At 41.5% G+C, this 25,002-nt stretch overlaps 1 protein-coding gene across 11 annotated transcripts in view; it reads left to right on the top strand.

Annotated features, from left to right (window-relative positions):
- Positions 1 to 1,270: 1,270 nt before the first annotated feature.
- ptprdb (protein tyrosine phosphatase receptor type Db) overlaps positions 1,271 to 25,002 on the top strand; it is a 150,521-nt gene continuing 126,789 nt past the window's right edge. For all 11 annotated transcript variants that reach the window (XM_069167777.1, XM_069167778.1, XM_069167779.1 and 8 more), the window contains exons 1-3: positions 1,271 to 1,374; positions 1,542 to 1,654; positions 24,960 to 24,985. The gene's annotated coding sequence lies outside the window, so the exon portion shown is untranslated. The remainder of the gene's footprint in view (positions 1,375 to 1,541; positions 1,655 to 24,959; positions 24,986 to 25,002) is intronic.

The raw sequence follows: 25,002 nt of genomic DNA on the forward strand, positions 1-25,002 counted from the left end.
GATGAGAGAGTTTGACTTTTGTAATAATGTCTGACGGTCTAAATTGTGAAACGCTTGTAATCTCTTTTGCTTATATGAAATCTTTGTATATGTATTACGTTTATACACTGATCATCTATGTTTTGACAGATAAAGTACCATGTGTTTGTTTGTTTTCTCCTGTCCCTTTAATGTCTATACAGGGTTTCCCCTGCGGAGATTTGGTGAGGTGATAAACTGTGATGTTGACACATCTTGTCTCATCTTTTAGTTAGTCCGAGACAGCCTATATAGCCATGGTCATTAAATACACGGCCCTTGTACAGCCGCATCTGCTGTTTTTTCCGTGCAGCTCAAGGATTTACTTTGTAAAAGTAAATTCATATGTAAACGTTGTGTGGCTCACCTGTGCTCCTGAAAGCTGTTATAAAATAACAATAATGATAATAATAAACTTTATTTGTATAGCAACTTTCATAGAATAAATGCAGCTCAAAGTGTTTCACAGCAAGAGAATTACATGCAGTGTAAAATGGAAAATCTACAATGTGCATTACTGTGTCAAAGTATTACCTCAGTCAGTCATGCATTTTATAGAACAGTATTGATTATTGCAATCTGTCACTGTAAAAGGAGAAAAAAAAAAACTTTCGGTTGTTCGTAATAGTTGAGTAATTTTGGATCTTTGGTTTCTGTCAAATAAATGTGTGGATGATAAACACAGCAAGTGCTGCAAGTCCCATGAGATGTTTCCAGAGGTGCAATAAGCCGAAGTTTGGGCCAAAAAGTTCCAGTTCTTTCTGATTAGTGAGTTTAAAGTAATCAGCCTCTCTCTGTCTCCAATTTTGTTTTTCCAATTCAAACAGCTATAAATGGCAGACTGTACAATAATTGCTTAATCTTTCTGTGTGTGTGTGTGTGTGTGTGTGTGTGTGTGTGTGTGTGTGTGTGTGTGTGTGTGTATGTGTTTGGCAGGATACACAGTGTCTATCCTCGGGCTGGGAAGTATGTTAACTGTATTTTGTCCTTTTATTTCGTCGTGGTAACCCCCAACATGCTTCAGTGGAGAATCATTTTTGATATCTAATGAAGACTTCTGAGTTCACGTGGTATATTTCCTGGAGCAAAGACGAGTGACTTGAGTAACTTTTAAGTGGTGAATTGTTAAATTCAGTTGAATGGATTGGTCTCTCTCTGCTGCCCCTCTCTCTGTGTGTCTGCTTCTCTCCCTCTCCCTCCCTCTCTCTCTCTCTCTCTCTCTCTCTCTCTCCTCCGGAGCTTATCTCAGTGCGCATCGTCAGCATCAGTTTGAAGTCAAATCTGACAGCCGCTGCCTTGCCCGGTCCTCTTCCCGTCTCTTTTACTCTCTGGTGGTCATCCCGTCTCGTGTAAGAGGTACTGCACTGGATTAGTGAGATAAACGTGTGCAATTATTGATGTACTTTTTTGGTGGGTGGGAGGGTGGGTAGAGGGGGGATTGACCTCGATTGCCGCCCGGGATGCGCGAGTCTCCTGGCTGACGTGCTTTCTCTCAATGTGCTCTTACCTTTTTCCTTTTGCAGTTGAGTCGGGACTGTGGGACCGCGTCTGATCGCTGTCTTCAACTTGGGGTGAAGAAAGACACGGGAAACTCCTCGGGATTCTCCGTACACCGAGCGCTGATCCGGATATTGTGGTGAGCCCACTTTGGCCAGAATTGTCACTTGATTTGAATCATTAGCATTTTCCGCCGGAAAACATTTCAAAGTGCTCCCTCTGGTTTGTTGTACTGATATGTAACGGGTGTGTCTAAATGACCCAGGTACTTTTGTCTTCTTTTAGATTACCGCCAGAAAACACTTAGTGTTTGATGAATTGTTTGCTCACGCCAAAAGCGGAGTGTGGCAGCGCAGCTCCTCCGCTGGTCTCTCCTTTTTTCTTTTTTTTTTTTTACCCCTTGGAAGCGAAGTTTTCGCTCATTATGCGCTTATTAAACGTGTCCATTTGTGACAATTATCAGTACTGTCAGTATGCCTATCACGGAGGGTGAGGAGGATAAAATAAAGCCGGCCGGGTGGGGGGGAGGTGGAGAGATTAGGTGTGAGGAGTGTGAGAAGAAAGAATCATTTGAGGGATCCCTCAGGGAAGCGCTGCTCCTTCCTTTTATGAGAGGGATTTTATTAGTCTTTTATTTCTCTACAATGATGACATGATCTGATACTGTTCTAAAGCCTCTACTTAATATGGAATCATTGTCAGTGCCATTATTGCCTATTATATATAGTGACATCCTCCAGTACTGCTGGCTGTGCTGTAGGCAGAAATCTATGGGACCATTTGCTGCTTTTATTGTCCTGTTTATCAATTAAGCTTGTCTATAATGGCGATATCACACTTCCTCCAACATAAAACATTACTCTCCCACACACCATCCGTTAGCATCTCACCTCCCACGTAGCCACACTTGCTGTCCACAGCCGATTATCTGGTTATGTGCCACCATTTGCACTAATAGAGAGTCCCTACTTAATGTAATGACAACTCGATCTGTCAGTCCATGCACAACAGAGGCTCATAAGCGGTGTCATCAAGGACAGATTGAGAGGCCATAAAGACACAAAAGACAAGACAAAGTGCCTGTGGAGGTTGTCTGAGTAGTTTGCTGATGTCTTTTAATGTCCAAGTGCAGTGTGGGACTGTCATTATGAAGCATGTACCCAGGCGTGTGTGTGTGTGTGTGTGTTTTGCTGTGTGTGTTTCTGATTGGCTTTTCTTTGTGTGTGTGTGTGTGTGTGTGTGTGTGTGTGTGTGTGTGTGTGTCTGAGAGTCGGCTCTGCTCAGTCATGTGTGTGGAAAGGAAAGAATAAGTGAGCAAAAAGAAAAGAGGGACAGAGAGAGAGACAGGAAGATTATGCTAACTCAAAGTATTGGAGGAAAAGGAAAACCCATGTAAGCAGTTTTTCTTTTAGCGTATATATTTATATATTTAGCTGTCAGGGTCTTCACTGATACACAGTAGGTTCTTCCGGCTTTGACATGCTTGTCACCAGCATGAGGTTTATGTGAAAGAAGGCCACTGCTTAGTTTAGCTTAGAGATATGAGTGCAAGCACGAACAAGAGGAGGCTGAGAGGATTGACCAAACAAGACCCCCGGCTTAAACACATATTAAGACACCTTATAACTCAGGGGACATGAAAGGAAAAGTGCTGGACAACAGCTTAGTGTCCACTGTGCTATGTCTCCATTCAGTTTTTGCAGTGACTGAAAAGGTGAAAATGCAGGAAGAAATGATACCGGTGGGTGAGGGGTGGATAATTAACAGTCACAATTTATTTCATGTTTCCAGACACATTTAAGGGGAAAGTATTGGTGTATCCAAAAAAAAAATCATTTCATTGGGAAAGTGTCCTGTGTCATCCCTTATCGATTTACCTCCTGCACTCTGTTCAGATGAGTTTCAGTCTGGGATTCACACACGTGTTTCAGTGGAGATTTTGAACCTCATCGTGGACATGGCCAGGCAATCATGCGACGAACCAATCATTTAGCCTTCGTAACCCCCATCAGTTTTTTTGTCAGGTGAAAATGAGATGTATTCTCAGATGATGTGCTGATATGGTGCCGCTGATGGCAGTCAAACTGATGATGATGGTGATGATGACAATGTTGTTCAGGCTCTTCTTAATGATGGTTACAATACTGATCATCTGATTATCACTGCTACTGGTAATAAAGTAGGTGTATTACAACATGGTGATAATGAAATTACAGTGATGCAGTCAGGAGTAGGGCCCAACATCTTACCCCAGAATAAGATGAGAGGGACTTTATTTCCCTTAATGCTCTTCATTGTTAGAGCTGTGGAACTTATCTGAGCGGAGGCAAACACGAGGTTAAAGGGCTTTTAAAGGAAAAAAATTATGTTTCGACAGCACAAACAATGGCCCCACTTGTATTTGGTATTGTTGTTGTTAAAATGGTGGGTTGACAGCACCATCACAGTCAAAGGAACATGACAATCCATGCAAAATGGTAGCGGCATACAAAACACATCCTGATTTTTCCATGTGACAGATTGTGTCTTTTTTTTCCTTCCTCCGGTTGTTGTTTGTTCTCTCACATGCACACTTACTAAATCACACTTAACAGCACGTACTCATTCAAATGTACTTATGCACATTATCAAATTTTTTTAAATGGAAAAATATGACAAATAAAGCATTCAACACATTGCAAAAATCTCAAAGATGCAGGCCTGCTGTCACATTTGCTGGTAAACCCTCATTATGTCTTGCATGTATCCGCCTATCCTGTCAAACAGTGCATGGCCTTGGGCTTAAACAATATTTGAGTACAACCACAAACACATACACAAACACACCTTTTTAGCAGGGACAGCCCTCTTGTGTTGGCACCAAACCAAAGAGGTGGTGATAACAAGGTTGAAGTTAGTTAGGATTTTAGCTGTGCCTCAACCTCCTAAGACCCCTTCTAAATCTGATTCATCCCAAAATGAGATGTTTTTCCAAGAGAGGGAGATGAAAACACGCTCTATCTCCCTCTGTTTTCTCTTTCCCTCTCTTCTTCCCTTGCCAAATACAGTTGAGCCCAACCCCCCCACCCTTCTATTACTCTCATACTCTCACACACTATCTGTTTCACACCCCGTTCCACCCTCCCGTTCTCTCACATCTCTCTCCTCTCTCCTCCCCTGGCACCTCGATGTGTTTCTCTTTAATTGAGATGCATTTCAATGTGGTGCAAATTAGCTCGCTACAGCTCCTGTCTAAACTTGCAATGTGTGTGTGTGTGTGTGTGTGTGTGTGTGTGTGTGTGTGTGTGTGTGTGTGTGTGTGTGTGTGTGTGTGTGTGCGTGCATGCGCAGGTGCCCATGTGTGTGTTTATGTGAAGAATTCCCACAGTTGAAGGTAAAGGTGCTACCTTCCTGTTCATTTCACCATTGTGTTTTCTGATGCCTCCTCTCTCCCACAAACTTACATTTTTAGTGCAGCATTAATTACATTCACTGGTTTGGACTCCTTTTAGTTTGTGTTTCTTGGCTGGAGGAATTTATTCGGCCCTCCTCCACGGATTTGAATCCTAATCTGTGCCTGTGAGGGATGACAGTGCATGGCTGCTCATTAGGGAGAGGGAAGGAAGTCAGGAGGGTTAGGAGGGTCATAAAGAGATGCTTCAGTTACACAATGCTTATATACCTCTTTCCTGATCTGATCTGGTGCTGTTTTGCTGAAGGGAAAAGCTAGCTGGTGACATTTTGTTCACAATGAGGGCAGAGAGTACATCTCATTTAACATGTTCATTTAGTGATTGATAACATTTTAAGATCATTTTTGAATAAAACAAGCAACTCATTAAATAGTTCAGAGTGAGTCTCTCTTCCTTTGGAAAACTTGCAGTATCTACAAATTAGAACAGCGGTTTTAAATCAGGGGGTTCACAACCCAAAAGGTCAGAGTATATATCTCAGGGCTTGTAAGATGATTTACCAAAGAAAAAATAGAAAGAAAAAAAAACAAAAAAAAATCCCCTTTTCTCTAATCTTTTTGTCTTTTTTAACTTTTCAGACCCCTAAAAGTTATTTAAAGGAAACATCTCTTAAAACATATATTGATTGGCTGAACTGGATAAGCAACCTGTAGGCTTGAAAATGTGAAATGATCTCACCTAGTGGCAAACACTTGCACTTGTTGAAGCAAAACTAAGATTTACTTAGAAGATAAACGCAGTGTATCCTAAACTAAAGAGTACCAGGTGTCTCTGGTATGCATGTGTGTGTGTGAGCAGTAGATTAATGTAAACATGGCATGGTGCCCTTTTGGTGACACTTTTTCTGTGTGTGCGCATGTATGTGCACCTGAATGAACGTGTGCATGTGAGAGAACGAGAGGAGTCATTAGGGAGAGTGATGCTGACAGTGGAGTGACCTTGGGGCTCCCAGTCTTCCTCCTGTCGATGAAGGGGATGACTTAGTGCCTCCCTCCCCACCCATGATGGCTCATTTATTATCATTAGGCACACAGTCAAAAGATGCTTCTCAGGCCCTCAAGACAGAGTGGTACGTCTGTAGGTGTGTGCGCTTGTCTGTACGCGTATGTGTGTGTTTCGCTGAGAGTGAGAGACAACACTACAGAGACAGAAAAGAAAGCCTTATCTCGCAGGATAAGTGCTGCATGTCTCAGCATATGTTTGTCACTCTGTGTTTGTCACAGGTGAGCTTGCCTTTGTGTTAGCTTGTGAAATGTGTTTATCCATATCGTGACGGCAGACGTGTTGCCTGTCAGTCCACATCTGCCAGTGAGTAGCCCGTCTCTGCCTGCTCACCATGCTGTGTAAATAAGGGTTTGTGCCATAACCCTAACCTTACGTCACCTCAGCCAGCCAGTGAGCAACATCAGTGGTATATGGCTACATCATGGCGGCCTCTGTGCTATCGTTTCTCAGCGTGATGGATGGAGACTTCTGCAGACCAGTCAATACCCAATCTGAGCTCCACTGTCCTGATTTAAGATACAGCAGCACCCAGGTGACACACTCCGAAGCATGCCACTTTAATCACTCTGAGCATCAACTCTGCACTGCCAAGATTGGTGTGTGGGTGGTTTAGTGTGTCTGTGTCTGTGTCTGTCTGTGTGTGTGTGTGTGTGTGTGTGTGTGTGTGTGTGTGTGTGTGTGTGTGTGTGTGTGTGTGTGTGTGTGTGTGTGTGCGTATTTGTATTAGTATCTCACTCAGTCAAGCACTGCTGTAATCACAGCGATCGGCAAGTGCTTGCACCTCTGACAGAGTTAACATTTCTTTAGAATGTAAAGGGGTAAGATAAATAACTTATACGAGCTAGGATTTATGATATTTACTGCTTGGACGGGAACAGAAAACATAGATTATCTAAAAGTGGAATAAAAATTACACCAAGCCTTGTGTCAGCTTAACGTTCCCATACACTAACTAATCAGTTTCCTAAATATGTTCATATACTGATTGCTTAGAAAATGGTTAAATGCAGTTTTTGCATGAATTGGATTCAGTGGCAAAGTTGGAGTCATGAAAATGTTAAAATGTAACATCCTTACACAGTGCTGCTAAGTGGCAGAGCGGAGGCATGGGTCACACAAAGGAAAGGACTTTGACACCGGAGAGTGGGATTTGTGGTCTGTGTCCTACATATCGTTATTTTTAGACGAGTGGGACATTACGTGGCACCTACTGTGTTGAGATATGTGCCATCACCACTTAATACAGTGTTAGGAGGCCCTGGTCTTTTCACGTATTCTTTAACATTATTTATCTGTGCGGTCCCAAACCATTGTTAGGTCAAAGCACATTACACCACTTAGTTTGGGTTAGGGAAATATAATGGATAGGGTTAAAATGAGGACTTGGACCATGTACGTTAAAGTTACTACTTTCTTAAAGTTATGCAACCTTCGTTGTCATGACAACACTAACCGTAGTTTTAAAAAACGTCTCCGACTCATGGGCTCCTGCGCTGTAGTAGCTAACCATCGAGCAATTACTCATCTTCGTGCGGCTAAAACAACAAAGGATCCTATTCGACTTCCTATTGTCATTGTTTTTATGCACATAATTTTCACACATTTGGTGCCACCACGACATAATGTGGTATTAAGAGGTCATTTAAGGTATGTCTGTAGCCTCGGGTTCAAACAAACCCTTAAAAACATTACTCATGCTTAAGTTGCCAGGAGCAGATTTGGCGGGAGATAAAATACAACTTTGAACATTAGATAGATACTGTATATTCATTATGAACATTTTGATTTGGCAGTGAACAGTTTACATTCAATATGAATTTTTCTTTGGTGTGCCAAAATTTCAACCTTATCCATGTAGCATCACTTTTCCTAAATTTTGCAAGTTGGTTGCATCTGAATGAAACTTTTATCAGACATGATTTGGACACCCAAATTTACTGGGCGAACCTGTCAAACTCACAGTAATTTTGCTCTGCAAGGATGCCAAAAGGAAAATATCTCGTGTGAAAAGGTTGGCAACTTAGATTCAGCTTCCGCAATGTGCACAATCTCCCTGATATTTCAGTTTATGAGCACATCGTGCAGGAGAAGACTCTTTACTTTGTGTTAATCAAGGGAAGATTGTGTTTGTGAGTTAGCGGTTGGATATCTCTGCTTTATCAGACAGTAATCTGTTTGCACTGGTTCAAGTTGTTCCCTTTTGACATGTCATCATTCACATACATGCACAAAGCATACTTACTTGTGTACACAGGAACACACACAGAGCCACCTCCCCTCCAGCCCCTCCGCTTTGGCTGTTAGTCTAATTTATGAGGTGCCGTTAATTTGGCCTAAACGCTCGTTGCGAGACCTCCCTCCTCTCTCATCCCTTCATCTTGGTATCCCTCCTTCTCTTCCTCCCTCTCATCAGTCACTCGGCAGAGTAAATCAGAGGGGTGGTATTGCACAGCAGGCAATACATAGACCGGACACCTTGACTAATATACCGCTGTCCTTCTGCCTCCTTGTCTCTCTCCGAGTCTATCTCACTCTCTCCATCCCTCCCTTTCTCCATGTCTCTTGCCTGCTTTCTAAATCAAATTTGGCTCCTCTCATTTCTTATTTTCTTGCTCTCCTTTTAGATTTGCTTCTTCCAAATTTCTGTCTCCACTTGTTTTACCTCTCCTGTGCACTTTTCCTCCTCTCTTGTCCTTTTTATTGACCCTCATCTTCTTACTTCCACTCTTCCTCTACTCCCCTCCTTCATTCCCTTACCTTGCGTTGCTCCTCTTTGCCTCCTCCCCCATTTTCCTGTTCTCATGTTAGGTGTAAATTTAGAACAGAAGGCATGAGGGGATGCTTTGTGTGTGTGTGTGTGTGTGTGTGTGTGTGTGTGTGTGTGTGTGTGAGAGAGAGAGAGAGAAACTCCACATGAAAGCTTCTCAGAGTCCCCGTACAGCGCTCAGATGGGGCTGATTAAAAACATGAAACCTTGGTTTTCATCCACATTTAGGATTCACATAAAAATCTGATATACACACTCCCATGCAGTCAGTTTTACATACATACACACTCACGTTCATGCATGTATCCGCACGTTAACACACATAATCGCGTGCACACACAAGTTTCCCCTCTCATTGTCTTTCCCATATTATGTTACATGCTTGTCGTTAGTTTTTCCGTCTGTCTCTCTCTGTCTTTCTCTCAAATACAAACACACTGTAGTGACTAGTAGAAGGTGATTCCTTCCGCTACAGTTGAAGTGAATAGAAACAACGTCAGGCCTCTGAGACTCCCTCATCGCTTTACGCCACATTGTGTTCTTTAATTCTGTACACTGCACACTCTTGGGAATAACCCTGTGCTGTAGTGGACTGTCCAGCACACCTATACATCACTGTCCATCTTTCTACCGTCCTGCATCTTTTCCATCTTTCATTCCCCCCCCCCTTGTTCTGGGTTTCATGTCTGTTTCTTCTTTCCCTTCTCATTCCTCATCGTTCACAGCATTTCTCTGTCACACAAGACCCATCTTCTGGCCCTATCTTTGTTCTTTCTCCTCTCTCGTCTTCAAATTCCCACAGCACAAAAGGTTTAGATACATCCCAATAAATGTAACAACATCTAGCCTCTCTTCCACACTTCACCCCCTCCTCTCACCATTTCTACAACCCCCCCCCCCCCCCCCCACCACCACCACCACCACCACCACCACCACCACCCTGTCACTTCTCCCTCTCTCGGCGGGCTCCTACTAGTGCACACTTACAGTCACAAGATAAAGCATGCTACCTCTGCCTTATTCCTCTGTGTATTATATAAATCCATCGCGGTTATCATTAAGCAAGAGCACCTTAGAACAGTGCCTCATACTATATAAAGATCACACTCTCTTTGGAAAGAAGAATTGACTTAATTAGAATAGAATAGAATAGAATAGAATAGAATAGAATAGAATAGAATAGAATAGAATAGAATAGAATAGAATCACTCCACCCTGCATATAAACAAAAGTCACCGTATGCGTAGAATTTACCATCTTTTGCAACACTGCCCAATCTGTTTCACACAGGATTTTAAACAAAATTTCATGCTGTTTTAATTGTAACGAGGGATATGATATTAAGCTATGTCTGAGCCTGAGTTCTGCGGAGCCCTCTGGAAATTTCTTGCGAGCTGCATGATAATATCACTATTGGATAAGGTTGTGTGAAAGAAAGTCATTGTCTCAGCGTCCTGGTGTCATCACATTCTTCTAATTTCGGTATCGATCACGTCATTAACGCAACACATCTTTTCATGTTTATTAAACAAGAGCAGTTGTCCTGCCTATCTGTGCTTTTATGTTAGCGGATATCGCCTAGGTCACATAAAAAATAAAAAGAGCATGAACAAGCGATCAGTGGTCACATCTCAATGACTTGGACAACTTGACAATTTCCATACTGTTATAAGAAGGGAGGAATGTCTGCCTCCGTGTCCGACATTTCGTCTGCAGCTGGATAGCCTTGGCTGGTGGCCGTATAGTGTTTTAACGTTGTAAAATGTTTACGCATGCATGGTATAAATTGGGCAGGAATAAGTCGTGTTTCTGAGTTTGCAGGTGAGTGCATACAGTATGTAGAATGGATCGTGCACTGACACAGTTTTATACTGTTTGTAGACCAGGACAGGTCACCACCGTGTTTATTTACACTTTAATTTACTTGTTAGATATATATTGTGTATGCCATACAACTGACTTATGAAATTTACTTCACCAGTAAATGTATTCAGGTCATGTTCTTTGGGATCAGTAGCATAAATCAGGGGTTATCTGCTTCTGGCAAAGCTTGCTGCCTGCAAACACAGTCAGGTAAGTGCAGAATGATGAATGATTATATAAAAATATTTTCTCTCTTCATCCTTACTTGATTTTTGAGGATCACATTCATTACTTCGCAAGTGAAAAGAGTTCAAGGCAAGAAAATCATTACAAATGTGGTGATAAATGGATTTACACATGTGAAAAGCATATCCATTATTACACAACAGCCCATCAGTCAGGGTTCGACACTTTCAACTTAAATAATAATCACATTCAATGACAGACACGGAACTCACAAATCGAGTATGAATCAGATGTGTTTGCTTGTGTTAATCCATTATGTGGCTGTATCTCTGTAAGATCTCTGGGAGGCAGGCCAAGTGTCTCTGGCTGAGTCGTCTCCATTCGCTGTGTGTCTGTTCAGTCAGCCACAGAGAAGACAGATAGAACCACCAGTCTGCTCACCCCTCCAGTCACACCAATGTAATCAGACCTCAGCAGCCATAAACCACCGGCTACGGACACTCTGCCCAGCCCGCTGTCGCACGCACACAAACACACACCCACGCATGACTACGGGTGTAGACTCTTGCAAAAGGACAGATTTGCGTGTGTAAGCGTAAACACAAGTTGAAAACACACACAAAAAACAAAGATTGCCTCACACATATCCGTACATGCTGACACGTACACGCACACACACATAGCTTCAAGTGAGGCGTCGAGAACTGAGTGGTGGTCCTCCATAAGTTGGGGCTTTCTTGCCAACATGTTTCACTCTGCTCGGGCAGGAAGAATGTCTTCTGGCCCAAAGGGAGTTTTGATCATGCTGCTCTTCCTGCCACTGTTATGTGTGTGCATGTGTGCATGGATGGACTACTGTCTGCTCAGTATGTGAGTTATGTGAAAGCTTGTGTCTTTATCTTCCTCCCTCACTGTCTCTTGCCTTCCATCACTCTTTTAGCACCTCCATCAGTGTCTGTTTCCCCTCTCACCACCGCCTGTGTCTCGGGCCATTTTGTGTCTGTTTGTCTTTTTGTTATCTTGTATCTTTTGTTCTCCGTCTCAACAAACTAACATTCAATGTCTCCCATCTCGCTGTGTTTCTTCACTCTCTCTCTCTCTCTCTCTCTCTCTCTCTCTCTCTCTCTCTCTCTCTCTCTCTCTCGCCTGCTTTGTGGTGCGAAAGATGGTGGATGACTGTGCTTTAGGAGATTTACTGCTGGATCCTGTCTCTGTCAGGTGTCGAGACGAAAGGGAAGCGATGAGAGGAGGCGAGAGAGGGGAAGCAGATGGAAGATAGAGCAATACACAGGGAGATGAAGAAGGCCGAGAGAGGAGGGAAATGGAATCCGAGGATGACGGAAAAGAAAGGGATGAGACACAGAAGATTATGCAGGGCAACATAGAATGAGACAGAATGAGAAGAATGTGAACAGAGTACGGAAAAGAACGAAAGGAAACACTTAAAAAAAAAAATAGTGTCTGAATTTAGTTTGACAGATTTACCTTTTGCTCAGAGATGTAACTGAGCACCGTTTCTCTCTTATTTTCCCTGCTCTTCTTAGTTTGTCGCAAACACACACACAGTAAGACACACAAAATAATTCATACTGTCAGTTCCAGGTAAAACATGCCACCAATTTGTGCAACTTGGTGAACACAAAGATTTGCTGATCTCACATTCTTATTTACAAACGACTCTCTCAGCAATTAAGCACGGCGGGCCTGGTGAAGGGTGAAAGTGGCGCCTGAAGGGTCACTGTGAGTGTGTTTAACCCACTAATAGACTATTCACACACTTTAAAAAGGACGCACATACATCTTCAAAGACCGGGCTGGCTGCTTCAGTGCATAGCAGAACATATTTTCAGAGATATACACAAGCATACATTACTCTTACCATACATGTGAGGACCATCCACTGATTGCCAGCTTTCTGTAATTCTAATGTTATTACTCACTATCAAGAGCAACAGGATGCACTGAAGTTTGAAGGTTGTGGTCTATTTAATCAATTTACCCTTGTGGAAGGAACCAAATTAGAATAAACTAACATGACTGACATGATTTTTTTTCACATACTAGTCATGAATATATTCAAAACTGATTAGTATGTGTGACTATTGTTCTTCCTTATTTCCTCTGATTTTACCGGCCATTTGTTGTTAGGTGCATTCTCATCAGAATGCACCTAAAAGCTGTCTGCCAACCACCATTAAACAACATAAGGAGAAGATGAACACATTGCTACCAGGTGAAACTGTGTGTCACGAAGAGATTAAATGCGACCGTGCGAACAGCAGAAACAAGTAAAGACAAATACAGCCATCAAAATGTTCTGTGTGAAACTCCATCAAAAAATGAATGAAGATGAGGTGCAGTCAAACTCTGCAGGTAAAGCTAGCATATATGCCTTCCACTGCTAAGCACTGACATTAGAGTGAAGCCCTGAGCAGATCCATCCATTGATCAATAATAACGGCCAGAACAATGGATTTGATGTTGGTCGCCCAGTGCAAACAACGGCCCACATTTCAAAGATGAAACTAAAGACAAGCTTCTTAAGAGCTCAAGGCAACAGTTTTAGAAGTTGGATGGCATTTGTTGAGCTGAGTTAATGGTGCAAGTGGGTCCCTCTGTCTCATGCGTGTGTTTCTGCATGGCATAAACTGCATATACAAGTGTAAAAGGTGTGCGGTGGCCGGGGGGTGAGTAGTAGATTTTTTTTATCGCATAGTTCCAAGCGAATTTTGAATAGTAGTTTTGCTTGAAATGCCCATCCCTATCTTCCATGTCTGTTGTACATGATACACTCGTGTATGTTAAGTGATTGCAGGCATAGATAACTAGCCTTCGTCTTATTAGATTGGATTGGTAAATTATTTAGAGCAAAGGTCAGTTTCCTGAATATTGTGAACATGAAAATGAAACCCTACCTCTCATCACGTCACACTAAATCAATCATATTTGATAATCCAGTTTAGTGAAGCCCAAATACCACATAAATTCAAATGTAATTATTCTTTAGTTGTTTCCTGTACAGATTTAACTGCATACATAAATAATAGGTGTGACTTCAAGAAATTGCTCATAAAGTGCAACTGCTGCTCATCCTGCCATGCTAAAAATAGCTCTGCCTCAAAACAACACAAGCAGCTTCAATGGAGTGGGTGTGTGGCTACAGGTACCAGTGAAAAGATGAGATACAAACCAGGAAGTCCCGACTGAAGCTGAATCATACAGTACAGCACAGCAGTTTATGCTCCTTTGAGGAAGGATTTTGCAACTCTGCCCAGTTCTCATTAGAAATAATGTTCTTCTTTGTAGATGCTTGTGAGGTAAGCAGTAGATTTAGCACGTTGCTATGTGCCCAAGGCTATTACAGACCATACAACAAAACACTCAGCATCACCCACCCGAATCACCAATGCATCAGAAACAGATGATTTGAGTGTCAGTGGTACTTGTCTTTCCAAAGTGACTTATAGTCACAAAGTGCAGCCATGTGATTACACCAGGACACATTTTTTGTCGGCTTTGTCAGCTTCATGACTGGTGGTCAGACTCACATTAAATAAGTCTGTCAGTGGCAGCAATGCTGGCAGCAATGTCGGCACAATCTGGACACCTCATGTAATTAGAAACAGGCTCATCTTCTGAATGCCTCTGCTTACGATGACCCCGATTTACCCCCATATGAGAATAGTCAGCAACAATTAGTGCATTTTGAGCTGTGACAGTTTTGAGTTCATACAAAAACTGCTAAACTTTAAGTTACAATTTTAACGATTTCCCTTTCATTGTATTTAGTGGCACCTTCGACAGTAGGTGGTAATTACACGTGTTTCTGGACATCACGACCGAGAGATTAAAACAGTCTCGCTTGTGTGACGTCAGTCGGTTGGGGTCGACAAGCGAACCTGTTGCGTTAGCTCCGCCCACCCTGTCTGGCGGAATAGCTACTTCTGGATGATGGAAAATGTGTCACTGGCTGTGCGCTGCTTGTAATTTTTCCCAGAAACGTTGCCATAGACACCCAACTCCTTCAGTTTGTAAAATACAGCAAATGCAAATGCAAACGCTTTTATCAGTGGGCCACAAGCTCAATCACCATTGTATTGCCTCATTCAGAGATAGATAGTAACGTTATTAAAATGAAAATCTTTGGGATTGTTTAAATATTCAGAACTCAGATATATGTTAGGAGTTGCAACCTTGTAATCACAGATTTCAGTTCACCCAAAGTAATGAGTTTTCCACTGTTCTGACTCTGAACTCACACTTTTCTCCTGTGTGATATCCACTCCAGCCAGGAGCTGTACAGCACCGCTCTCTCAACTCAACTGGTTGCAAACACATTTCTTTTAGACCAGGTTATTATTTCTTGTTTTTGACTGTATTTTTAGAGTCTATAATGTTTGCATTGAAAATAGTTTGACCTGCAAACCTTTTAGTTTGGCAAATGCTTTTCAGTTAACTAATCTTCAAACATTCAAACAGTTATTTTTGCAATTCAATCTGTTTTTCTCAGTTTGTTACAATTGTGTTTTGGTTTAAATTCATATTTTAAATCTGACTACACTGTCAAAACACAATATTATCCACATTCAGGTTAACCCAAGCCTGACCCTGACATTAGAAAAGGTTTAGTCAAGCACAAATTTTAATACCTGAACAAATAGCTACATTTTATATAATTGTGTGTCCCTACTGCAATAAACAGCATACTTGTATTTCTCCCAAGGACAGCCAAACAAAATGTCAAAAAAAAAATCACATTTAGAGACAGATGTTTGACACAAACATGGTAACTGTGGACATGCCTGAATGACCACCACCGTGTGCTGTGAAGAAAACTAGAAAACCAAAGAAAGCAGATGTATTGAGGTAGAGAGAAAACAAAAAATAGTTTGAGGCACCTATCTGTCAGAGAAACAGAGGAGACGTGTTGAGACACGGAGACGGCAAATGGGGGGCGGGAGTTGACAAACTGCAAACAGCATGTGAATGTACAGACACGGACTGTGAGACAGACAAAAAAAAAAAGAGAGACAGCGGGGAGAGTTGACAGAGCATAGAGACGGAGGGGGAACGGAGAGGAGACAGAGACAGGAAGAGGGAGTGAAAGACAGTCAGCCTGAGAGAGTGACAGAGTGCAGTCCTGAGAGGGAGAGTGTGTGGGTGAATGTGAGAGCAGCGCTAGCTAACGCGTCTGTCAATCTGGATCAGTGATTGACACCTCAGGGCCCAGTGTTCCTCTCTTCGCCCGCTGGCTCTTCCTGTCAGGATGTAGGGCATAGGGTCACACACACACACACACACACACACACACACACATGCAACATTTAAGAGAGGATTACATACCTACTGTGAGCTTTCCGATAGGCACATACATCCTCTCTCGATATGAAATGTGACGTAATTGTGCATATGTGCATTAGTGTCTCTCTTTATGACATTGTACATAGACACATTCACTGACAGCAGACGCACACACTCACATGCAGGCGGGGTCTAGCAGAGGTGAGGTCTCTTGTGGGGTCCACTCTTGCTGACTGGATATTAACCTTTGACCCATGACCTTTGACCTTCACATTGTCAGCAATGCTGCTCTTCACTGGACCTTTCACATTAGTCTGCGTGCGAGTAGTTGCGTTTATATATTTATGTGTTTATATGTATGTTCATGCTACAGCCAGTTTGTTATTTATCATTCAGGTTCCTGGTCTTTCCTCTGTTCTTCCTTGCTCTGTCTCTCTCACACTATATTTCTCTCTCTTTCTACACAAACACACAAATAATGTCGTAAAACAAAGAGTGCATTAGCATGCATAAAATTGCATGTTTGAATACCCACACAGGCACATACACACATATTAGTGTCCTCTGTTTGAGGGACGATAACGAGGCGTCCTCTACAGCATGTCCTCACCCTTCACAGCTACTCACATGCCAGGCTGAAACACTGCAACTGTGTGACAGCTGAAAAAAACAAAGTAATAATCCATGAAGGTCCAAACGTTCACCGTGCAGTAAGCACAAAATTAGATAATGGCCTGAATTCAATTAAGGAGTTGCTGTATATTTGAATATGTTTCTCCATGTCCTTCCTGGTTTACTGTAGGTGTTTTTCTTGATCTTTTCTTTATTCTTTTTTTGTAAAAGTCTTTCTCACAGTGTGAAAGTCAAGTGAAAACTGTCTTCTATGAGTGCATATAATAAAAAAAAAATAAGAGACATGATCAAATCGAAAGGCAAATTTATGCATATTTAATGAGAATAGTGTTTAAGCATATTCCTGTGAATTTGGAAAAAAAAACCACAAACTAGCATTTGTATACAGGATAATTTCAAAAATATTTAAATTCAGTTTTAATAAGAGCTGATGATTTAAAAACTAGTAAGTTTTTCCACGAACCCTGACCTTCCCAAATTCACAAGCAACACTAGCTGAAATGACATTAAAAAAATGGGTATGTGTGGCCGCCGCAGCATTGGCAGTGGTGTGAAGACGACTGATCTGTCCAAGCAGCTTTGGTCAAAAGATACAAATTAGGCAAACTAAGTGTTCTACATGACATGTATCTGTATAGCTTTCATGTCCTTTTAAAAATCATCACATAATGATTTACATGCACTTATGTGGTAATGAGAGGAGGTGTCCATCTGGCAATGTGTGTATGTGTGTGTGTGTGTGTGTGTGTGTGTGTGTGTGTGTGTGTGTGTGTGTGTGTGTGTGTGTGTGTGTGTGTGTGTGTGTGTGTGTGTACCAGTAGGGGTTTGAGACTAATGGGGTCATTATTGATGCTGAGTCAGGATTACCGCTGATTGTAATGGTTGGATACCGACCTAACGAGTATACAAATACACACACACACACACACACAAACACTCGCTTTCTTCCTCTGGCTTTCGCACACACACACACACACACACACACACACACACACACACACACACACACACACACACACACACACACACACACACACACACACACACACACACACACACACACACACACACACATTTTCATTTCTTGCAGGTTCTCATAGGTGCATTTATGACTATAAACCTCCCACCTCAGCTAATAAACTCAGTGACCCTATCTTAACCTCTCCAGACTGCCTTTGCTCTTTTGCATTCACACATTTACATACATACACACTTAGACATGCACACAGTGCTCTGCATAGCCAGACAAGTGGTAAGAGTTTGTGTTGACTAATCAGTTTATTTATTTTTGACAGTGATACAAATGATACTTACACACAGACACTCATAGACATCTAAAATACCCTCACCATACTGCTACATCAGCATATTTAGGGCCCAAGCACTAAATGGTGCGAAAGCCCTGTTGTAATTCAAGGAATTATTCAGCTTCTACTTCGTCAGTTTTGGACATTCTTGTTTTAGCCGCACTATAAACCATGCAGCCGGATGGCAATGTAAGTCAGTCAGTCAACCACTTTGCTTCAGATGGAAATATCTGAACAACTATTTGATGGATTGCCAGAAAAGTTTTTTACAGTTATTTATGGCCCCAGAGGATGAAGTCCTCATTTTCTCCCCTGACAACATCAGCAGGTCAATGTTTTCATGCAGTAAAATGTCTTAACATGCTGTAAATACAAGATGGATTGACACATATTTCTGGTACAGACCTCCATGATTTGTAGTGATCCCAGTGTATTTTCCTAAACTTTTCATCTAGCACCATCAATGAGTCACAATTATATTATGTCCAGTACTTTAAATGTATTTATGTCAACGTTTTGCTTTACAATGAGCATTGCAACCTTGCTGTGACTCATATGTGACTCGGAGTCTTATAATCTGCCTCTTGCGAGAATCCCAATTTTATGGCCGTCCAGTAGTGAATTCCTAAATTGACCCTTTTAACACATTTAACACACGAGTTGTGCTGACAACACATTTTTTTCATTAATTCCAATTTTTTCCCAGAGTCATTACATCAGCATTTTGTAAATAATAACATGATAATATCATACACTGACAATTTAACTTTTTTTTTTAAAGCTTAACCATTGGTGACCTTTGACTGTCTGAGGTCTGATCTCTCACTTTGAAAAACCAGAGGCTAAATGACTGTTTTTTTCTTAGTCATTAGTACCGAGATACATATGTGAGTCTTGTATAAATAGGCAATGCACGTCTTTAAAATTAGTAGGAAACCTATTTTACCACGTTCAGATGTAATTTTTGTTGTTGTTGTTTTGTGGTATGATGTGTGCCTGTATGTTTTGTGTGTCCCTGTATACAGTATGGTGTCACCCCTCTTTCCTCTCAATCCCAGACTAAATGTCAGCTTTGCGATCCCCCTGCCTCAGCATCATAAATAAGCAAGCATTCACATCGAGATAATGACCAACAATTAACACTGCAATTACACATTTGCTTCGTGTTTATGCACACACATGGTTGCATCTGATGTGTGTGTGTCCTCATTAAGTCCCTGCAGGGGGGTTATCCTCCCCAGAGTATCGAAAACACATATTTTTCTTGAACCTTAAGCTGAGGACTAGAGTCATTCTTGGTTCATTAAGTTGCTTGAGTGAATGTGATTGACATGAAGAAAGATGGAAAAGCTTCCAGCTGCATTTGCGTGGAATAGAAATTGCTCATTCTCATAATACAGTATGCTTATATGTTTATTCTACAGTGTACTGTCTTTGTGTGTGTGTGTGTGTGTGTGTGTGTGTGTGTGTGTGTGTGTTGGTGTGTTTCCTGTTGTTTGACTGTGCTTCCAGGAGTGATGCTCTTTAGCACATGAACTGCACACTCTGAAATGTTTATTCTCAATAACAACTTAGCAGTGTAGCCTCAGGTTTTAATCAGAGCGTGAGTGATGCTACACGTGTGTGTGTGTGTGTGTGTGTGTGTGTGTGTGTGTGTGTGTGTGTGTGTGTGTGTCTGTGTATGTGTGTGTGTGTGTGTGTGTGTGTGTGTGTGTGTGTTTTTATGTGCTTCCAGCTCTGTCTGGTATGGCAGTGTTCGTTGTTCCTGAAAGCCACTGTAGTTTCTAAATCAAGTCTTTTATGAAGTTCTGCTGCTCTGGGCAGACCATTAACATTTCATGTCACCCTGGCTCTCTCTCTGTCTTACTCCTATGGGCATGAAGCAGAAATTCCCTCTTTGAATAATCCCTGCTGCAGTCTGCTAAAAGCAGACCACAGTGACCAGGCTTTTTTTTCGTATTATTTTTTTTTCCTTTCTCAAAAACATTAAAGTTGACAAATTGAAGCCAAGCTTGACCCATGCTGAACCTTTTTCACATGAACTTTGCGTTCTTGTTTAAATTTTCATTTTGACAAACTGATTTTCATAAAGCCTGTGTAGAAACAGATATATATATATTTTTAAATCACAGTAGAGCCTTAGGGGAAAATGTTTTCTCTTAAGTTTCATCACTTTGCCAGACTTTATAGTCTCTTTCTCTCACTATGTCCTCACTTTCTTAACATTCACCACTCACTTGTCAGTTCTGAAGCGCAGCTTGCCTTAAGTATTGGGATTCTGCGTGTAAGCTCATCTCATTATCCCCGTTTGTGTGTGGACGCGCGTGTGTGTGCTCCATGTATGAGTGTATAACTGACTGTGAGAGTGCGAGTGAGTGATGGGTGTGTAAGCCCCCCTCTCTTGCGCGCTGTTTGAAATAAAGCGACAGATAATCGCAGGGCTCTGGTGAAGCTAGCTCATCTGAGCGCCAATCGATACGGGTGCCATAGCTTCAAAGCAACCCTTCAAAGAAGAGAGAAATAGCCATATGCTCTTCGTGCTCGGTGTGTGTGTGTGTGTGTGTGTGTGTGTGTGTGTGCGTGCGTGCGTGCGTGCGTGCGTGTGTGTGTGCGCGCACATGCGCGCGCACGCTCATGACAGAGCCTGAGCAAATGTGCGGGGAGAAAGAGTGAGATCGGAAGTGAGAGAACAAAAGGAGGAGACACGAAGTCAGAGAATCTCTGTGCAGATGAAACACTTTTCATTTGGTAGCAAACATTATCATATCACAGTTGACATGCAAAGTGCTTGTGATGCAACTGATGTCACTATTTAAATTGGACAAAATCATTGTTTTGTTAGCTGGTAATCTCCTGATATTATGGTTCTGTCATCTTTTATTCAGCAAACCGGCAGCAGCTGTGGCCTTTGTTGAGGAAATGGGCTAGGCGGAGAGACGCAGGCACACACACACACACACACACACACACACACACACACACACACACACACACACACTGTCTCTGTCTCACACACAGACACTGAGACACAGTTTAAAGACTAAAAGATAGTGTGTGTGGTGTGAGTGAAGCAGAGAATACACTAAACAGTGTACCGAGAGACAGAGTGAACTGAATGTGTGCAGGAAGGAGGAGTGTGAGGACGAGGGAATGACAGAGTGAGAAAGGGAGAAAGGAGGTGTACGGAGATGTATTTGTATGTGAGACTAAAAGAGGGAGAGAGATCCCCGAACCATGCTGTGGTTAGCAGTGCCATCTCACCTTCAGCAAAGTGAAAATGAGAATGTATTTTTAACTAGTTGGCGTTAAAAAAACAAAACCCAACTTAGTTTGAAGTTTGTGTTGGAGTCTGAGTGTGGTAAAATATGAGTTTCTATGTGTGCTCAAACATGTGTAATTCTATGAAGTGTGTGTGCGTGTACGTGCATATTGTGAAAAAAAACACAAAAAACTATGTGTGTATACTTGTGTGTGTCAGCATGTCTAATTAGCTGAGACAAGCAGGTGTAAAACAGTAATTAATGGCACAACTGACTGACTTCATTATCGCCACATGAGCTTCTCATGCTGGCTGAACAAACACACACACACAGACAAACACACTTTAAAAACATTGGAACATAATTCTGTGTGAGTGGGAGAAAGCGTGTTTTACTACAAAAAAACAAAGCAATGTCGAGTAGAGTAAGTGGACACAATCATTGCACACGTCGGCGCTCGGACACTCAAACACTCATTTAGTTTGCAAATGGTCTCATTACTAATGAATCACAAGCTGCTTTAGAGCAGGCTGAGCACACAGTAATGGTTTGGCCATCCTCCAGAATGCAGACACTGCAACACGCACACACACTTACACACACACTTTCGCATTGACAGAGATTGAGAGTGAGTATCCAAAAGCCCCAATTACCTTCACATCCAATGTGAGGGAACAAGCTAGAAAGCTTAATTACAAGCCACCCCACATGTAGATGGGACACACTCACATACTCAGGCAGATGATACGTGACCAGAAATAGCATGTTCTTGTTTTTGTTTGTGCTTGTTAGTGTTTACAATGAGCTCATTATGGGGAATGTGCCTGTGTCATTGTGTTATTACAATAAGTCATGATCACAACCCCTGAGCCCAACAACCTTTATTGAATCATTAATAAGACTGTGTAATTTAGTGATGCCAGTTTTAGTCAGATTGATTTACTCTTCAGTACTCTGCCAGTCCTGAATGAGATCAAATGAAATTAGAGGCCTCCAAATGCACCATGTTGTCATTCAGTAAGTGGAATAAATATGTTATTTATTTATCATTCAAGGACTATCAGTCTTTTCTCATGGTTGTTTGCCAAGACATAAATATTGCTGATGCTCTCCCCCCCTGTCTCTCCCTCTCTCTCTCTCCGCTGAGTGAGTGAGTGAGATGGCAGTGATCGGACAGAGTAATTGGACCTAATGAATATGTCAACAGACCGTTTCTTTCTCTTTCAATTAAACACAACTGGATTAGATTTACTGTGCTTACTCTAACAACTTAAAGACTCCATCAGTCGGCTGCTTTCCACATACTCACACAAACACGCACGTCTGCACACACACTGATACACACACACACAGACGCAGATTGGCTTAGCTCAATGGCCTGTTGGTCAATGTCTCCTCGAGGAGGGTTATCTATCTGCTCCTCACTAATCAAACACTCTAATCGCTCTCTGTGTGTGAGAGCGTGTGTGTGTGTGTGTGTGTGTGTGTGTGTGTGTGTGTGTGTGTGTGTGTGTGTGTGTGTGTGTGTGTGTGTGTGTGTGTGTGAGGTGGGCGACTATGTCTGTGTGCACTGATGGGTGTCAGATAGATTTTCAAGTGTATGGATATGGTGTCATGTTGTTGTTTTTTAAGCTTAATTAAAGGCTGTACCATTTGTGTAAGCCACACATGTCTAAACCGATGTGTGTTTGGTATGTGTAATTATGTACATAACAAGGACTTTGGTGCCAGTACTGAGATAATATTGTATGTGTGTATGAGTGTGTGTGTGTTAGACACTCACAGTAAACATGTCTGGTTTGAATTTAGTTTAAGGTATGTGTAAAGGTGTTTTGTCACATGAACTCTGGAGTTGCCCTTTCACTCATGTCGCACACAACAGGAGATCATCTATGTCAAACCTGTTCTCGGACTTCATACTAGGAAGCTGGCAGGGTAAAGTCTGTTTAATGCCCAGTCCAACGGATTTTAGATTAGTTCAGGGTTGCTGTGTAAGTGTAAGCAACTTTAGGAAAGGTTATTTTACTACACATCCTCATATCAGTCCCAAAACGTTTATATCTACAAAACAATGATTTTGCTATGGAGTTACTCCATATCAACCTTGTCCACAACAACTTAAGTTCCATGTAACTTTGGTTGCAATACTGACAACAACAACAACAAAAAATCACCCAAAGCCACAAACCAAATCCTATCATTCCTTGCAATTAGATTTTGGGTACCGTCTCCTACATTTTACTTAATCTTTCCACTGTTAAGTCTCTTTTTTCTCTCCAGTGACCTCACAGAACTGCACTCTATTGTTCTGCTTCCAGTTTGATGACTCTAGAATTCATGTCATTCTGTATTTCAGTTCTCCTTAGATTAAAAAGATAAAATGGTACCTGGATTCTATTTTGCTGACCTTTTCAGAGACTGAGTAGAAAGCTACAGCTAATTTGTTTTGTAAGAAAACATAGTTCTTCAAGTGAGGTCAACCTTTACAATATGTCTGACAAGGTAGCATCTGCTTCTTACAGTTTATTTTAATTAGGAAGGACTTGGATTTTTTTTTTTTTTTTTTCCCCTTTTATAATTTAAAAACATTTTCTTGGTCCTTTTTTTTTTTTTTTTTTTTTTTTTTTTTTTTTACATTTTTTGCATGTCACCGTGTGTTATTGGTGGGAAAGTGTGCATTATCTCTTTCTAAGGCTACATGTATTGCAGCCAGGAGAATATCGCAATTTGAAGTACAGAAAGTCAGTGGTTGGCAAGGGATGACAGAAAAGAACAACTTCCAACAAACCAGTACTATCTCTCTACTTTCCACTCTAGACTCAGGTTTGATGAAGTTTGGAGCTGCAGGGGAAAGAGAGACGAGGAATAAATATTGTAGCGGTTCCAGAGATTCAGTGAATCTTTGAAAGCTATGTCTAGAATATTTCTTTGTTTGTTTGTTTAGATTCTGCAAATTTTTTATTTAACAGCCTCCTCAGAAGCAAATTTAAGAGCAGCTTCTTACTTTTTTTTTAATGATGCAACTGCCAAAATGATATTCAGAGCAGCAGAAACTGTTTCACTTTGCTTCCTCGTGTAGATCATCGGCACAGTCTTTGTCAAAGCTGCCAAAACCCACCTGCTCTGGAATTCAAAATGTACAATGATTAAGATCACAATTATTTGATCTGTTTAAATCTGAATCAGTAATTCAATTAATCAAACAATTATCTTCTAAAATGACTCTGAACTGAGCTCAGCTCTCATTTGTATAAATTGCACAAGAAGTAATTATGAGTGTGAGGCGACTGTTTCCATAACAAAATATTTTTGGGGGGTTTAAATTTTAAAACAATGATTTGTGATATGCATTCTAGGAATGGGAATCTGCGTAATCGTAGGATACACTCTAAAAAGAAAGTTTTTTAATATGCATGCAGAGTGTAAATAGTTGTATGTGTATGGGAGAAGACAGGGTAACAGCATTGTTGACAAATGCACACTAGGACTGCTTAAGAAATCAAAGCACTCTGTAGTTTTACCTCACACGCTCTCTTGTGAACTGTCTTGGAAAGTTGTTGTTCTGCACCAGGTAATCTAATTTCAATCTTTTCTTTTTCTTTCCTCTCATCCTCTTTTGTCCCTCCCTCTCCCCTCTGTCTCTTCCCTGTTTCGCTCCTTGTCTTTGCAGTTTGAAGTGCTGAAGTGCTTCTTAAGGTAAGAGAGTCTCATTT

This window comes from Embiotoca jacksoni, unplaced genomic scaffold (assembly GCF_022577435.1).
Source record: "Embiotoca jacksoni isolate LCO1_2020_lvr unplaced genomic scaffold, fEmbJac1.0.p SCAF_4, whole genome shotgun sequence".
NCBI classification, from domain to species: domain Eukaryota; kingdom Metazoa; phylum Chordata; class Actinopteri; family Embiotocidae; genus Embiotoca; species Embiotoca jacksoni.